We start from the raw sequence: 18,293 nt of genomic DNA on the forward strand, positions 1-18,293 counted from the left end.
GCACCCAAAAGCAAGCTTTCTTTTATCTGCCACTCAGAAAGCACCTTAGTTAAAGTACATGCTATTGAGATGCAAGTGAACTTAGAGAGTAGCAGATTTCTTGCCACTAGCGACCATTTATTTTCTCTGCTTAAATTCCTAAAAATGGTTATTTTTTTTTTTTTTCAGTTACATCGGTGACTAAACCTAAGAGATGTTTTTTTTCTTGGCTAGGAGAAGCTCAGGAGATGCAGTGCAGAGTTCATACGAATTCAGGTATAAGAAGTTGGTTTAACCACTAACACATGCAAAACTCAAATCACCAAGCAGCACACTGACTAGTGGAAAGAAGAAAAAGGAGTTTTAGGAGGGTTTTCCTGAAACACTGCACAGTGATTTTACCAACAGAAACAGCAAGACCTAAGATGTTTGGTATATAATAAATGTTTTACTATCTGCGGCATGCTACTTTCTAAACTACTTAGAGATGAAACATGAATCCAAAGCCACAGTTACCTTCACTAAGAAGAGCAGTGACCCTATGCCAACCCATATTCAAAATTACATTCTCTGTTCCAAAATAAATTCAGTCATATAGTTCAAGATATGACTAAAATTCTGTCTTATACAAGAACTCAGATCTGCAGGAACACTTCAACAGGCTGTTACAAACTTTAGTAGGATAAAAATACTAGGAAATGCCTGTTTGTCCCTTTGATATCCGCTAGCACAGTCTGCAGGTAAAGTCTAGCTGATTTTGAGGCTTGAGAACGGATATATAAAATTCAGAGAGATTCACTCACAACCACCTCCCCTCACACACACACCTCCAAGCGGCACATGCCTTCATCTATTTCAGTTGCTGGTGACTGCAAGAAAGAGGTTAAGAGTCAACCTTAAACTAGTTCAGCATTTATTCTTCACAGGGCCACAAGCTTTAATTTCAACTACTCCTTGCGTAACTTAAATAATACACACGGTGCTCTCTGTATTTGATTCTTCAACCACCCATATCTGAAGCACAATGGGACATGTCACAGACACTTGCTTCGCTGCCCTCATAATACGGTTTAATTATGATGACTGAACTAACGGGCTCACATCATAGACTTTTACAGGTTGACCCTGTGTCATCCTGATATATCATTTTGCACCAGTTCAGTGCTGTAAATCAATTTAAGATCTCCAGCAGGTTGAAAAGGCTGGTAATGATGCTTTCTCTGCAGTCTCTGGGGACTCCACATTATACACAACTTACATTATTTATAAAGCTGAGATGATGCCTCCATTAGGCTTGTGAGACTACTCAAATGAGCTTTTATTTTACACGCACAGCTTGGGCTTCACAGAGCAGAACACTGGCTATATGTAATATGCACTGCATTCATGCTTCAATAAAAAAAAGGTCATAACCCCTTCATTTTTAAAAATTTAAATCTTTATACTAAGCAAAGAAACTCATAATTCAAACTGAGTAATTTCCCAGTATACAGAAACACAAGTAGCACTTTTATTAACCTCTGTATTGCTTTTCTCTATGTTCGACTCTTTACTTTGTGTTCAAACTACAGAGGAAAAGCAAACACTCATCAGCTTTCAAACATTTGATAGTTAATATTTATACAGAAACATCTCCATTTGCTTATTCAGTCATCTTTTCTCAAACGTATTGGTTCATCACATCTTCAAGGGTGCACAAAAAGGCAAGTTGAACAGGACAGAGTAGGAAAAAATGTATTTGATTACATACCCAGTGGTTGATGGGATCAAAACCAAAGGAAGGACAAATCCCTACCCTCAGGGTAACCTGATCATGCCTTGAACAGATCCTCTCTGGTAGCTGTGAAGGTTTCTGGATCACCCAAATCAAGAGAAATTTCTCTCATGTGCCTACTTATAGCCTGAAGTAAATCGCAAGATTTCATCCCTAAGACCAGAGCAAGAAGGAATCTTTCATTTTCGCACTGATGCTCTTCCAGTCATAGTAAAGAAGTGATCACACGAAACTTGCACTAAAATCCAATGAGAACCTCTAAAAAGCTTCACAGTATTGCTGTCTGGTTCTATGGGAAAATAAAATAAGTATTAATCAGTTGCAACTAGAAACTCATCTCCCATAATTCAGCAGTTACTGACAAATAAAAGAAAAAAAAATGAAGTCCACGTTAACACCTCGGGTTCCCTCACATGACTGGCTCCTATTGTTTGACAGGACAAGGTGCACACTGTTAGCCACATGAAGCCTAAGCAGAATTACAGACACACGCCAGCAAAGTGGTCTCTGTAGCCTGGGCTAGCTTCGGTTTTCAGTCTTATTCTCAAGCACTGCTCAAAAACACACATAACTCCTGGGGGCAAAAATTTAAAGTTTTCTCTTTTTGACTTTTGGGTGCAAAAAAGATCTGAACTATCAGCTATGACATGTTTGAAACACAGCTTTTTCCTAAGCACATTAGTTTCAAGATGCCGTATCCTTAAACGCTGACATGCATTAAACACTGACACGCTTCATGCAATGAGCTTTTCCATTTGCTTGTATCCGAAATACACATCTACTTTTACTCCTCCCCACCTGGATCTAACAATACTTCTTCCCCAAATAAAACTTTTACCTTTTTAACATGCAGCAAGCTCCATTTTTTCCTAAAATACACCCAAATAAGTCTTATTGTTCAGAATAAGCAGTAATTATTCAGACACTGTAAAAGCAAACTGTAAGGTCAGACCATATATCTTCAGATTGATCTACTAACAAAAGAGCTAGCACAGCAACCCTTTCTCACTCAGAACTCCAAATGACTTCAGTTTATTAAAAAAATAAAAAGTCAAGATTTGGCCAAGATCCTTTTGAAGGCATGACCGAATATTTCCACACCAGCAAGTCAGAATAAGCTTTAAAGGTCTATATTCAGCTTGGCTGTAAAGCCCGAGTATATGAAGAAACTACATTGAGGAGAAGAAAATCTCATGCATTCAGACCTTACAACAGGGAGGAGGAAAAAAAATAAGTGAACTTTCCTTGACCCCTACGCACAGATTTGTCATTAAACGGGGGAGGTTAAAAGAAGAAAAAGGAGGGGAAGGGGCTGCGGAAAGAAAGGGAAGGGGGCAGAGCCCCCACGTTCATCGGTCAGGGACACGGGCCGGCCGGGGCAGGAGGGAAAGGCTTTTCCCCGCAAACACAAAGGAGGACTTGCCCCGTCCGGCCGGGGCTCCGCCGCGTCCCCCCGCGGGGCGCGCAATGGTGCCGGGCGGCGGCTGCGGCGCAGCCCCGCGTTCGCCGAGGGGCAGGAGGGCGGCTTCCCACCGGAGCCGGGCTCTCCCTCCCGCCGGGCCCGCCGCGGCACCTACCCACAAACTTCGAGCCGGGAGCGGCCGGCGGGGAAGCTGCACCGGGCTGCCGGAGGGACGCCATCATGCCCGGGAGAGCAGTGGAGCCGCGCTCCCCTCGCGGCGCGGAGCAGCCGCTCCCGCCGGCCCGGCCGCGCGCAGGCTTGCGGCGGGGGTGAGGGAAGGCGGCGGAGGGCGGCGCGGACAGAGGCGCAGGGTGGGGGGGGGTGGGTAACGCGAAGTTGTCGTTACCGGCGGCGCGGGGTCTCGCTCGCGCTGCCTCAGCGCCTCGCTCGATCCGGTCTCGCTGGCGTCAGGCAGTCGGAGCCGCCCAGCACCGCCGCGCGCCCCGCCGCCAGCGCGCGGCTCCCCGGCACGCGCGCGCGCGCGCTCCCTCCCTCCGTCCCTCCTTCCCTCCTTCTCTCACTCCCGCACCGGCCCGGCAACGGATCCTCGCCAAAGCACCGCCCGCCGCGGTACGCCGGCCCCGGCCCCGCCAGCAGCGCTGCGCGCGCCGCCGGCCAGCGGCCGCCCTGAGGGGAGGGGAAGGGGGGTGGAGGCGGGAAGGAGCTCGGGTGGATTCAGCCTCCGTCCCCCCGCCTCCCGTCCCGGTGTCCACCCGGGTTTGCTCGGCAGCCCCCGGGGCCTGCGGAGGTCAAAAAGGCGCTTATGAATCCGCCCGAGATGTTGTGGCGGCCGGGGCTGCAGGGAAAGGGCCAAGCGCCGTGGAACTGGCTATTACGGTTAAATCCTGTAAGGCTCCGGTGGAACCAGAGTCCATCCTGCCTCATGCTTACAGGTGATTCAGCCCCTGACTTGGTCAGTTCTTAATATTGCAGGAATTGGTGTAATCCCTTCCAATACCAGGTCACTTTCTGTCCCCGGGTGCTTTACGTGTGGACCTCATCCTGGCCATAGGTACTGCCGCAGTTTCTCCTGCTTTATGCAAGTGAAACTATTAAAGTGTGTGAGGCTTCTTGTGCAATCAGATATATAGCAATGAGGTCTCACCCCTCTGAAGTGAAACTGAACTCTGTTTGGATCTGCAAGTGTCTGCTCAGAAGCGGACCTAGCTGAAAGTTCAGAGCCCACCCGAGGAACAGTAAAGCCTCTCTTACCTGCTGTGTTTACAGGAGTGCTTACAGTAATCGGGTGAGCACAGCGCAAGCAGGGCTGAACTGAAACTGATTATTTAACAATTCCTTTGGCTTTTACCCAGTCATCGTTCCTGGAAGGAGATATGAAGTAACATGTGCAAGATGTTTCCACATGGCAAAATATTACAATACACTGGCGTAATTACACCTCTGTACTTGTGCCAGTGAATTTTCACATGCATATGAAGTTCTAGGTATGGTATTAACCTCTTTTTAAAACCCGGTAGAACTGGGGCCCGGAAAAGCTGAGGCTCTGAGAGTTTTACAGGATGACCAGTAATCCTGGAGGCACCCACCTGCCCACCCAGGTGCATTATAAGTCTGAAGACGCAGAACTGGAATGGCTTGCCCAAGGTCGCAGAAGGATCATGACAACAGCACTAAAAAATACCCAGTCTTATGGCTGTGATGTTAGCAGCACTTCTTTTTAACTTCCTAATCTAAAATGTATCAATTTCTTTGTGGAAATACTACATAAATGGCAAACAGGTAAATTGTACTACATTGTTAGGCAGCATGCTACAACAGAAGCATAGTGAGGAACTCCCACAGAGAATGATGCCATAATATTGATGGGGGAAGCCTGGAATAAAATTAGTATTTTACTGCTTAAGTTTTGAGCCTTAAGTGATTCAAGATGAGTGAGCTTTGGTAATCAGCTTTAACTTGTATTTTGGGGTTGTACTGTATTCAATTACAGTTAGCAAGTATACTTTTCTTTTTACATGCAATCATGCATGGATACAGTGCAGCAACAGGCTGCAGATACAACTGGTTTATCTCAAGACAAACTAAAATGTCTTTAAATTTTGTCAATGTAATGAGGATATTTGCAAGCAAGGTAGGAAAAACGTGAGACTGCTGCTGGGTTTTGTACTATGGCAGCGCCTAAATCAGGGCCACGTGTCCTGGGTCAGGAGTGGTGGATGCAGCAGTAGTGCCTGCCCCAAGAGGTTGGCAGTCTCAGTGATCCAGTCTCACACAGAGAAATACATGGAAAAGGCCTTACGTGTGCCTGAGGTCTGGTCTGCTCTGCAGCCTGACTTGGCAGGACCAGGGTGGGCATCAAGCTCCATCCGCTGGATGCTCATTGCTCGAGTATCTTACTCAGTGCATGATTCACACTAAACAGATATGACAAGAAGATAATTAGGGAAGCACTGCAGTTTGTCAGGTGTCTTGTTAGAACCACATTTTTACTGCTTTTGCTGTTGTTAGGGTTGACTGGTTGGTTTGCTTTGGCATGAGAGAATTAAATTATTTTCGACTTACATTGAGGCTTGAGGAGAATCACATTAATATGCTCCTTTACCTAAAAAGGGCTCTAAAACAGCCTAGTATGGCCTTTTGCTGATGTTTAATAACCGGAATGGTTGTTCTCAAGAGAGCTGGTTAGAACTGGCTTCAGACATCAGTTGTGTGAGAAGACCAGAGGGCAAGGAGAAGCAGTGTCCCATGGTCAAATCTGCCACGAGGCTTCCCTGGCTGGGCTGTTTTGGTACACAGCTGAGTCAAAACTTCAGGTTAAGATGTCCAACTTGTAAAGCTAACTGTCCCAACTCATTACTCTGTGCGTGAGTAGTATCAGCATTGTCTTGTACATTCACCAGTTCTAACTCCATTGGCTACTTTTAATATACTGTAATTAAACATCATTAGCATCTGCCTGCCTTTTCTGAATAACATGAGGAAGATGAAAAAAGGAGAGGAGGGGGGCACAAACACCTGGGTGTCTCGCTTGATGCTACTTCTACAACAGTGTTCGTCCTCTGCATTGGCCTGAATAACTGTGCTATGTCAAGAGGTGACAGAGAATTTGGGTTTTTACTCTGCAACTACACGATCATTCAGACTGGTGCAAGGAAAAAGGGCCATGAGGCTGGGGCAATGAGGAAAAAGATGAACTATCCCTTCTGTAAACAGCCTGACTTTTCATCAGATTAGGTGTACAATCTAATGACACCATCAGTCATACAGCCTGTGAACCTGAATTTTAATGGTGCTGGACGCAGACAAACTTCTAACAAGATTCTCAAAGGGAACTTTAATCTCATGGGCACTTTTTAACATCTCACCAGGCACATGCCTAATCACCTTTAAAATCTGTCTCAGAATCAGCTTATCAGAAGGCAGAGTGCTACAAAGATACTAATTATGCTGCATATTTTATACTACTATATTATGTAACAAATATGTAAGAAATACTGCTACTAATACTGCTACTTCTACTATTAGCTTTCAATCGTCCTCTAAATTCAGAGGTTATATGCAGATTATGATTTAGTATTTCTTGTTATCCTCAGCCAGGCTTCATCTGGCTTGTTCAGGAGGTTCCAGGGATAGAGAGTGCCTTCTGGAGACAGTTTAGCTGCAAACTCGGTAACTTTGCTTCACCTTTATGTACATCAGCTTTCTGCCAGAAAGCAGAGTTTCACAGATAATTAAGTTGTATCAAACACGTATTATTTACATTAAAATCACTGCAGTAATTTTCTGTTGCCCTGGCGTGGGAAAATACCAACAATATTTTCAGAAAGAGGCAGTTCTGTCAAGAATAACAGCTTTCTAAGGATACTTTATTTCATTATTTCCTTCTTTCCTGGCCTGGCTAGTAAAATTTATCAACCCCTATCCTTCATGGCCTGTCTGCCTCTTCTTTGCATAGGTGAGGTATTAAGCAAGCCTCCCACCTCAGCATTATTAAAATAGGATATGCAGAGTGTTTAGCAACTACACACATCTGTTTGGGAAAGATGCCTCAGGCAGAAGACAGCATGTGGGAGAACGTAAGGAGTATTTTTAGGAGGTCATCATAACTGTGCAGAGCTGCATATGGTTTTCCAAACTCACCTGGATACAAGGGGCTGTCTAGCCACAGCAGCACAGAGTTCACAGCTGATTTCCACTGTCAAGAAAGGCACTTGGGTTTGAGCTAGTCTGAATACTTCAGTCCTGCACCACTGCAGGAGTGGTGTGGTGGCATGGGCTGAACTGTGGCCTCCGGAGACAGATTGAACAGGGCAGCAAAATGACAGCAGCAGCAGAGCTTCTCGCCTGACACCCTGTCCCCATCAAAGAGGGCCCAGTGGCCTTCCTGTCTCCGCTGGCTGCTGTGGGCAGCTGGAGTGAAGGGGCTGTTGGGGCTGCTCTCATTCCCCTCCGCCTCTCTCCCTTCCAACTCCCCTGCTCCCCAGCAGCCTCAGCCACCTCAAGCACTTGCCCAAGGCTGGCTGAGTGGGCTGAGCACAGAAGCCCATCACCAGCACTTTAATGGGCATGCAGAATTATTGGGGTGGTGCTACCTTGAGCTGTTTAAGGAGACTGCTGCTTGGAGGAACAGTTCTGGTGTCAGCCTCAAAAAAATTACTTCTGCATCCCCCCATGGAAGAAAAAGTACGCTGTTTTATTCCAGAAGTTCATCTGTCCTCATCCTTGAGGGCCAAGATTAAATTTTGCCTCACTGAAGAGAAGCTTTGAGCTGGCACTGTGTAGGTTACACACAAAGAGGAGCTAAGTTGTGAAAGGCCTTGAAGACAGAAGCTGTGACATGAGGCCTCTCTATACCCCTGCTTTGGTGTGTCTGTTTATTTTCTAGAATGAACCCTTCATGAGTTTGTCTCTGTAGAGTCAAATGTCTGCTTGGGACCTGCCTTAGTTTCCTGGCTCACACTCATATGTAAAAGAACAAAGAACCCCTTTTGCCTTTAGAAGTTCTTCCTAAACTGGCCCACCGTGATTAAGTGGTATTCATATAGAATAAATGTAGAACTGATAAGTTTACAAGGTTATGACATGTATTTCCCGCTGTTACATTAAATAAGGCTCCTGCCATAAATCTATCCGCAGATACCAAAAAGGTCTTTGATCAGAATGAGCAGCCGTTCCTCTTTTCCACCCTTGAGATGATGAGATTCAGACCAAAATTCATTACTTTCTAAAGATTAATGTACCCAGCTAAAGCTGCCAAGATCTTTATTAAAAGTTATGAATCCAAAAGGTTTGGGCCGAAACAAAGTAATTAACAGGGCACTCCCTTATCTCCTTTATTGGTTTTTTTGTCTATAGACTCTGACGTAAGGACTTTGCTCCAGCAATATTACATTGCTGGTAAAGAAGGGAGGTTGCACTCTGTTCCGATGGCTAATCGCATGCTGCCAAGAAGCACAGTATTCCTGCCCGCTGTACTGCACCAGTACTGTACTGTCTAGGGAACAAAATTCTCCCTTTTGATCTTGCCTGCATCCATGTAGAAGCTTTTGAAGGTAGTTTCACTTTCTCCTGGCTATCACCTCAGCAAGAGATAATGGACGCCATGTAGCCAAACATTATTGGTTCTTTTGAAACTCAATTTCTCTTCAGTCACTCAGCTTAAAAAGATTTACATAACTGGAATAACCTAGCTCTGTTACTGGTTTCTTGGAAGACACCACTAAGAGTAATCTTATCTCCTGTTTTAATTACTGTTTTCAAGTTCTTACAGTCCTTGTCCCAGTTATATCTTGTTGCAAAAACCACCAGAGAATGATATATTAAAATTTATTCAGACAGGTGGCAGATACAAAATTAAAACTAATAACTCTATGAGAAAAGGAATTAAAGGTGGTTTGCCTATCCTGAGCTCTTACAACGTGGTCATTCGGCTGCACTGGCTGTACCAAAAGTGTACTAATGACCGGTGCTGTGCGAGTGGCTGTGTGTCACAACTGGCTACACAGGGCTAGGGAGTACCACGGTCAGGCAGTTGCACTAGCATCCACAGGCTAAAGAAGCCATGGGGTAGGAGTGGGTCATGGCAATGGATGAAGGCTGGGCAAACCATGGCAATTGTTTGCATACAGGGCTCTATCTCTTTCTTTATACCCAAAGAGGAAACGACTATATTACACCATTGGAAGACTAGCAAAATCATAGAAACATAGAATGGTTTGGGTTGGAAGGGACCTTAAAGCTCGTCTAGTTCCAACCCCCTGCCACGGGCAGGGACACCTTCCACTAGAGCAGGTTGCTCCAAGCCCCTGTGTCCAACCTGGCCTGGAACATTGCCAGGGATGGGGCAGCCACAGCTTCTCTGGGCACCCTGTGCCAGCGCCTCAGCACCCTCACAGGGAAGAATCTTTTCCTCCTATCTAATCTAAATCTCCCCTCTTTCACTTTAAAGCCTTTCCCCCTTGTTCTATTCCTACATGCCCTTGGAGGAAGTCCCTCTCCAGATTTCTTGTAGGGCCCCCTTAAGGTAGTGGAAGACTGTTATAAGGTCCCCCCTGAGCCTTCTCTTCTCCAGGCTGAACAACCCCACATATTGCACCTAAATGCATCCCTTTACTTCCATGTTCTGTTGGTATTTTGTGACAAAACACTCAGCCCATTTTATATAATGATTAAAAACTTAAAATAAAAAGGCACCATGTCTTATTTTTATTCCCCATATAAATGGTACTTTTCTTGGGTAATTTAGAAACCTCTTTTCAATTTGTCTAAATTGGTGCAAGTCTAAGTCACGTTGCCCAAGCTCAGTGTCACTCTCAGATGCATAAGTCAGTAGTCAAACAGTCCCACCCTTCCTCCTGCTCCACAACGGCTGCTCATCCCTAACCCCATGTCACCCACCCGCTTTGTGCTGGCACAGTTGTTGGTGCAGCTGTGAGCTGAACAGGCCCAGGGAACTCATCTGGCTGGGGAAAACAAATGTTTCGGTGGCCAAGCTCGTTTTTAATTTGGAACAGTTCCCTGATCTGGTTCATTGCGTGGCTGTCCAAATCCTTGTGCTGATCTTGTGCAGGGGCAGGACTGAGGTGGGAGAAAGGGCAAAACTTATCTTTTTGATAATGTTGTTGGCTTCAGCCAGTTTAAAGTGATTATTTGTGGTAGACTTTGTGAGCTTGCTTTTTCAACCAAGGAAAAAATACTTCCATTTTGAACACAACTGCAAACATGGTTGTAGAAGAACTACACTAAGCATAGGAGCAGGGTTCACTGGTGAATAACAGGCGGCTAGGAGAAAGCATGATAGTACTGAGGAACTTAGTGAGCTGGTATGATTACTGCATATTAGAAAAGGCAACTGCTGGACACTGCATTATGTAGCAAAAAGCAAAAAACTGGCACCCTTCTGCTGTTCATAAACCAACAGAGGCCAAAGAATCGCAAGGATCCTACCAAAAATTAATTCACGCTTCAGAAGGCAGAACTGTGCTCAGCTGGCTCAAAGAAGCTGACTCCTGGGCAGTGTGTATGCCTGCATTCCCATGGCTTTTTCTTTCCTGTGTTCTCCAATTCCACAGTTTTCCTTTGCTCTTTGCTTAAGGTGTGGAAGAAACTGAACTCCGGAGAGTAAGTAAATCACTATTTAATTAGTCATCCCAAGACAATGGGTTCTCTGCGAGTTCTCAGTCACAGACAGCCTTGACAATAAATGTACGTGTATTGTATTAGTTTCCATTTGCACCTGCAGGAGGAATTTACCCTGTAGGTTGCAAACATCCTGGCAGTCACACCAAGTGTTGAAAAAGGTTGCACACAATACAAGAGCATTTAGACCAATTTTAAACTCCACTGTTTTCTTGACCATAAATAACCAAATCTTTTACAAACAAGTTTGAGCAGCTTTAAAAGCAACCGCCTCCACACTTCATACACTATTGGACAAATCACATCTGTAAACCCTCTTATAAGTAAAAATTGTAAAAAAAAGTTAAAACACTTAAAAAGTTGTGACTGATCAAAATCAGTGTTGCTGCTGTAATCTTAGTTAAGTATGTAGTTTGGGTGCATCTTTAATTTCATGCTCATATATGTTCCTTCCTAAAGACCCCTGTCTCCTTCAGTGAATGGAACAAATAGGTCAAATAATGGAGAGTGATTTTGTTTTCTCCCCAGGTTCATGCTGCAGCTAGCCATTATGAAAACTGTTTTTGCAATATTTAGTTGCAAAACTGAGACTGGTTTACAGCTCATAGCTCATCTCTTGACACAAAATTCATCTTTCCTTTCCCTGCCAAATTTCATTTCTCTTCCTGAGTGGACAGGAGCACTAGAGCCTCTCTCAAAAAAAGAGTTCTCTCATATATTCAGCTTTGGCCAATCAATTTGTTATTCTTCGTCATGTTTTCAGAAATACTTGAACTTTTTGCTGACTTTTTCTACACATATTCTGCCTGAAGCACACATGGAGGACAATTAATGTTTGATGAAGTTCTAAACACATAAAATCAATATAGTCTCAATGTAGGAAGTACTGGGCAACCTGAATTACAAGTGATGATCTCAGTCCTCTAATAATACAGTTAAAGGACCAAAGCATGCTGTGCATAGCCAAAGATTCTGCTGGAGGTGTCAGAGAGAAGGGAAAGGATTACATGGGTTACCAACACTTAAGAAAACAGGTTTCTAAATACCCCAGTCAATGTTCTTTAAAATGGGGAAGGACAAAAGGAAAAAAAAAATCCAAAATTAAGGCACCCATTTTCCTGTTCAGACAATTAGGTATAAAGTAGTAAATGCATTTTATCTGGATGCCTAAAAGTATCGTCTTTACAGACAAGGATCAAACGCTCCATATGGACATCACCACAGAAGGCCCCCAGAAAACTGCAAATCACAAGAGATAGCAATGCTGCCTTATTCTGTCCGGAAAAGTGCAACCTAGGAGTGGCCTTGCAGTCAGCACACAGTTGGTCCAGCTTCTGCAAAGTCCAGTCACACAGTATGTGAACCCTACAGCTTGGGGAACCCTCTTGCTACCCCACCCTGCTGATGTGCCTAAGGCCTTCAGCACCTAGAAGACAGCACAGGCAGACTGCATCACCCTGCTTGAGCAAAGCGTGTGCTTGTCAGAGAGCGACCAGATGGAGGATTACAACAATTTATGGCCTGCAGTTAGACAGGCTTGCACTGTGATCTCATCAAATCTTGAACAAAACAGGTCAAGCTTGGGCAGCGTTCGGATGAGATACACTCTAGGGAAAACACAGAGACTCTAAGAAACAGTTTAGGATTCAGATTTAGGATTCAGCTGACAAAACTGCCAAGGCACTGTCCCAGTTTTAGGCTAGATTCCCAGAGGTCTTTGGTCTGTCGTGGAGACGGGGCACTGTACTGCTGTAACCATATTCCTCATTTTTCAGATGAGAAATAAAATTACAGTCATGCCTTGTGATTAATTAAATAAATCATTCTTGTCTTTGTTTGTGGACATGGCATTTGCAGAGGCAACGTTAAATAGAGAAAAGCAGCTTGTTTGGTTTCTATGATCCTGGTACAACCTGCCTGCCCTCTCTGCAAAATCCCATTTGAAAGCTTTTCGATACTAGGGCACCAAAAGCAAGAAATTTAAATTGCTTTAAGACTGCAAATATCACGAGAACTTTCTAGCCAGACATATGCAAAATAAATTATATAATCTATCGCTTTACAAATACACTCATTTTCCTTTACATTCACATTTCCCATCCATTCATTCTCTTACTCACCAACCTTTACCTCAGCTCATTTCCCCAAATGCATTTCCCCAAATGCTGACGAAACCAAATGCTGTGGTTTCATCCTTATGTTGATATTAAGCTCCTTGCTTCAAATCCTGTATCTTTTTCTTTGCCTGCAAAACACAGTATGCATGTAGAATTTTATATGTAACTATCATACTCCAAAAAAACATGCAAATTTTTATCGCCAAATAATTAAAGACAATGACAATTATGCTTTTGGGGAAATACAATAGAGTGTAACTAATTAAGCTGGAATTTAGCCATGAAAAGGTACCACTGGCTCAAGAGGAATGTGCTCACAAGGTTTCTGGTAATTGCAAGTGGTCAGGACTCTGCTCTCCTGTCTCCCCCTCAGTGTAACACCTCCTGCGTGCTGCATGGTGCAGGATGCTGCAGAGTGAATGCTAAGGCCAAAATGAATTCATAAACCTCACATTCTGTCTCCGATTGTATTGCTCAGATGTATCAGTTTATCAGTCTACAAGAGAATTAATTTCCAAATTTTTTTAGGCCGAAAAGCATCCACATACTATATGCTTTGTTTTGACTTTTTTCTTTGCTTTATGGTCATTCATCTTTGGCGAAAGTGAATCACAGAAGCAATGCCTGCCTTATCGTTGATTTGTGGTATATAATCACGTTAAAGACAGATCACTGGTCTCCTCTTTACTACAGTGCCATTTATAACAGACAATTATCCCTGCATGCTGCAGTTGTCATGATCTAGTGATTGTAAATGCTTGTTATCAGTGCAGAGCCCCTATATGCTGTGTGTTTCTCTTTAAACTGATTTGATTTTCCAGAGCTGTCTGTCATCCTGGAAATTCTCTCTAGTGCAGCTCAGTTCTCCACATACACACCCGTGAGGCCCTTGGGATGTGAAGCATGTGGGGCAGAATCTGTGTACTGCTCCCACCTAATCCAGGCAAGAACTATAGTCCAGAAAAAAGAACAGCAGCATTTCTACACTGGGCAATCTCCAGCCATCGCGGTGAAAGAAGCCCTACTAATGGCAGTGACAATGTGCAAATGCCAAAATAAAGGACAAGGGGGTTTTGAATACAGTGGCATGGTCTACAAAAAGGAAACGTACCAAAACTCTGTAGTTGGTTTGAAAATTAGCTGAAGATGCAAAGAGGTCTAAGTCTCAATGACCTGAGTCCTTCAATATGCCGCTAATTAGCTCTACAATGAATAACTGGGAACAAAACAAGGAGTGACAGACTAGGCCAGCCAGCGGTTTGCCAAGCCCTTGTCTTCCTATTGGGGTGGTAATTTTTGATTGTGTCTACACTATCTTTTAGTAGTAATCAGGCCTGCAATTGCACTGTGTTACACACTGTACATATACCAGAACACTGCACTTGCTCATTGATCCTGTAAAGCATGGGCAGAGAGCTCCTCCCCAGCTGATATTTGTGCAGCTCGGGCTGGTGGGCATGCACATACCTTTGTTCTTGTTCTTTGGTAACCATCTCTCTACCTCCTGCTGTGCTAACCCAGGAAACCCCACATTTGTTTCTCCTCTGCTTCTTTCTGCAGTTTACATTGTGCCTATGCTCTATGATTACTTTTCTCCTCCATGTATTTACTTCCTTAGTCTCACTCCCACATTTTGTTCTTTCTCTCTCTCCCTCCTTCCCACAGAATGAAGATCTCATTGTTTCAGAGAGTATCTTATTTACCCCATTTACATTTTAAGTATGTAAAAAGTTGAAAATGCAATGGCTTGGAGTTCGCTATTCCCCTATTTCTCCACTGAACAAGGAAAATGTGACCTATATCTATCAATACATTGCCTGTGTGTTGAGTGTGCTGGAGGACCCAAAATACCTGTTGGGGGATGTCTGCTCTGCTCTGGTGAGCCTTACCAGAAGCAGATAACCATCAGAGTGCAGCAGTAATGCTCTGCTTCACAGTACTGGTGAGAAAAACAAATGGCTGAAAGTAGCCTTAAGCCTGGTAGTAAACCCACTGCTCCTCAAAGCAGCAGTCTGGTTCCTTGTAGAACTTCAACAGCACGCAAAGAACAACAAAGAGGCAAAGAACATGATCCTCTGCATATTTTTCTGCAAGTTAACGATTTCTTCTTAGAGCGATACACATATATACAGCTTGGTGAAGAAAGATTTCTGGAAGTCTTAAATATTGTATCAATCCCAAGTGCCTCGCTCCTTCTTAAAATCCAACAGGCTTCTTCAGACCCCATAGGATCTGTACTTTGAGGATTCCTGGACGTGTTATACATTTCTGTATCCAGACCAATTGCACAAACCCCCAATTCAGCTTTAACATATGTCAGAAGCAGTCAGTCAACACCAAGAAAGCGCTCTGAAACACTATCAGTTTGCTGAGAAGACTGTGGCATACAGCTCCCACAGTGCCAAGCCATCCGGAATCGTTTTGTATTGCGTGCGCCTTTTTTTTCCTTTTAAAACTCATCAGCCCAGCGGCTACCAAGAACACAAATGCCGCAGAAAGGATATGAGAATGCTGTAAGTTATTACATCACCGGGGATCTGGCAAATGTTAGATCAATGTCCTTACATTAATAAAATGGATGGCTAAGCATCGCAAACCTAGACCACTCCACCGGCACACATTATGAGGGTGTACAAGCTATGGAGAAGAAAGCACCCTGCAGGTATGCAGGTGTTGCTTATGCAGGGGTGGGGCACAGCTCGGCAACAACATTTAGAAAAGGAGGCCAAGGCTTTTAAAGGGAACATGTTCCTCTTCCCAGTAAAACCAAACCCATTAGTAAATAAGGTTTTTTTCTATTAAAGGGCTTACCATAAGTAGAATGCTGTCATTCCATTCACATTATTAGCCTTTATTTCATTCATGCTAAGTGCTTTAATCACCAGGTACGTGTTTACCAAGCAGTGGGTAGCTAGGAGGACTTCGGCCCCTTTCATCAGGCTGGGCCAGTGGAGTGTCCGTGACGTAGCTTTCCTCCCCTCCCTGTTTAGGTTAGTGCTGTCTTCCCCCCACTCACATTTTATTAATGGTTAGAATAGTTGCCAGCTTAATTCTCACGTAGTGGTCATGCACACAGAGGTACACATGCAGCGAGCACCTTGATGACACAACTTTCTTCCTCTTTACTGTAAAGAAAGTGATGTCAGCCTTCTAGCATTATCGTGTACCAAACAAGACTCAGTTACACACTTACCAGCAGATCTTGTGAACCCACAGCCTTGCTTTCAGCAAGGCAGGCATGATAAAATCTTTCCTCTTTCTTCAATAACATGACTAATAAATGTAGAAATTCCCTTCTCCTCTCTCCCTTTGCCAATATCTGTCTTATCTCTGGTTCTTCCTTAGACATAATTTCAAACATGAAAGACATGTCTATGCTATGAACAGGCAACCTTAATTCTGGCATGAGATCCATGGCACTTTGCAGTTTAGTGCTACAGAGCTGAAGCTTAACATCTGGCATCTACAAAACACGGTAACTGGAATTTCTGCTGCCGACTCTCTGCTTGCTGAGTGAGATACTGTGCCTGGAGTTAGCATGCTCTATCTTGTGAGGGCAACATCAGGCTCCACTTCAGATTCCTTTCCAAAGCAGGTGCACAGCTGAAAAAACATGACGAGCATTTCTGAAGTGGGTTTGCCATTAAACACTATATCCAACAAGGAAGGGGGACCATCATGAAGCTTCCTGGAATTTTGGCAGCATTTCCGAGAGATCATCTGCAAATTACTAGAGATGGGTATTACATGTATGCTGTAGGCAATAAATAAGAGTGATTTTAAGGGGCAGTGTATATTGACAAAGTAACACCTCTAGGAATAGAATACAACCACTAGCATAAGCAGTAAAGACACACTAATAAAACTGAGAAGGACATAGGGAGTGTCTTAAAAGTATCTCTAATAGCAAAAATACTAGTTTAAACAACAAAGTCCAAAGAATGCAAAAGGCTACAATCATACTAAACCCACTCGGTTAACTTGCTAGTTTATTGTGTCCAAAGATCACAGTAACTATACCTTAACTTGAGCACTCAGAATACCCCCAAGCCCCTGGATGTGCATCCCAGCTATGCCACAGCCTCATAGCGGAGTGAGAGATACCCATTCATCAGGCTTTCACTACAGGCAGAGAAACAGGCATGTTAGCAGAGAGGGAACCATGGCATTCTCTGACCAGGTCCCTGCTCTAGAAGGCTGGGAGACCAAGAGCACGATTGACATTCAAGGCCTTTTTACTTTAGTAACTTGTATTTACTATTTGCTCAACACTACATGACACTTTCTATCAAGGGAATATTTAAAGGTTAAGCTAACTTAAGTTGTTGTTTCTTAAGACCTGACTCTAATTCAGTGGGAATCAATGGGAATTGTTCCAGTGACTTTTAGAGGGTTCAGATCCTTTAGAATTGCAGGATATCTCGATTTTAGAGCTATGCTATCTTTATTCAAGATAACCTAGAGCCTTCTCAGAGGTGAAATTTTTCATTTAAAAAAGAAGTAAATACTTTGGGTTTGCGTAGTGATAACCCAAACCAAAATAACCACACTCCCTGAATTCTGAAAGATAACAGCTTACTGGCATTTTGCCCCCAGATCTGAATTTTGCAAATGCAAGGTTTGTTGGTTTTTTTTTTTGAGACCATAAGCTTTTCCTGTGGCTTTTTCTATTTAATTTCCAGTGCAAGTGGCTACAAGGAAAAAAAAAGTCCTCTTATGCTGCCTTGTATGCAAACACTGCACCTTTGTGCGTATGGAGGAAATCCTGCAGGCAAAATTGGTAAGTAGCAGAAATAAAATAGCTATTTCAAAAAACAGGCATGAACACCACAATACTGGGTGTTGTGACACAAGCCATAGAATCACAGAATCATAAAATCATAGAGTGGTTTGGGTTGGAAAGGACCTTTAAAGGTCATCTAGTTCAACCCCCCGCCGTGGGCAGGGACTCCATCCACTAGAGCAGGTTGCTCCAAGCCCCTGTGTCCAACCTGGCCTTGAACACTGCCAGGGATGGGGCAGCCACAGCTTCTCTGGGCACCCTGTGCCAGCGCCTCAGCACCCTCACAGGGAAGAAGTTCTTCCTAATATCTAATCTAAATCTACCCTCTTTCAGTTTAAAGCCATTACTCCTTGTCTTATTGCTACAGGCCCTGCTAAAAAGTCTCTCCCCAGACTTTTTATGTCTGATGAGCCTTTGTATGCTCATGAGCCTATACTGAGATTCTCTAGTGAGGAACCTGGTATTTCTGTATCATGGGATGGAAGAGTTAGAACATATGTTACACAAACAGGTGTTTTTCTCAAGGCATAATTAATTTCTATGAAATAATACCAAGGAGAACTGTAGTGCTGATACCAG

At 43.8% G+C, this 18,293-nt stretch overlaps 1 protein-coding gene across 5 annotated transcripts in view; it reads right to left on the minus strand.

The window, feature by feature from the left end:
- Positions 1-18,293, minus strand: part of SMAD1 (SMAD family member 1) — a 112,647-nt gene that overhangs the window by 44,434 nt on the left and 49,920 nt on the right. Inside the window, exon 1 of one of the 5 annotated variants that reach the window (XM_030492234.1) lies at positions 3,562-3,838. The exons of 1 other annotated variant lie outside the window; for it this stretch is intronic. The gene's annotated coding sequence lies outside the window, so the exon portion shown is untranslated. Of the gene's footprint in view, positions 1-1,729; positions 2,370-3,330; positions 3,839-18,293 lie in introns of those variants that run through there. 3 more of the 5 variants (XM_030492238.1, XM_030492235.1, XM_030492237.1) reach the window with 3 other exon arrangements.

The sequence above is a fragment of the Strigops habroptila genome, chromosome 7 (genome assembly GCF_004027225.2).
Source record: "Strigops habroptila isolate Jane chromosome 7, bStrHab1.2.pri, whole genome shotgun sequence".
Classification (NCBI taxonomy): Eukaryota; Metazoa; Chordata; class Aves; order Psittaciformes; family Psittacidae; genus Strigops; species Strigops habroptila.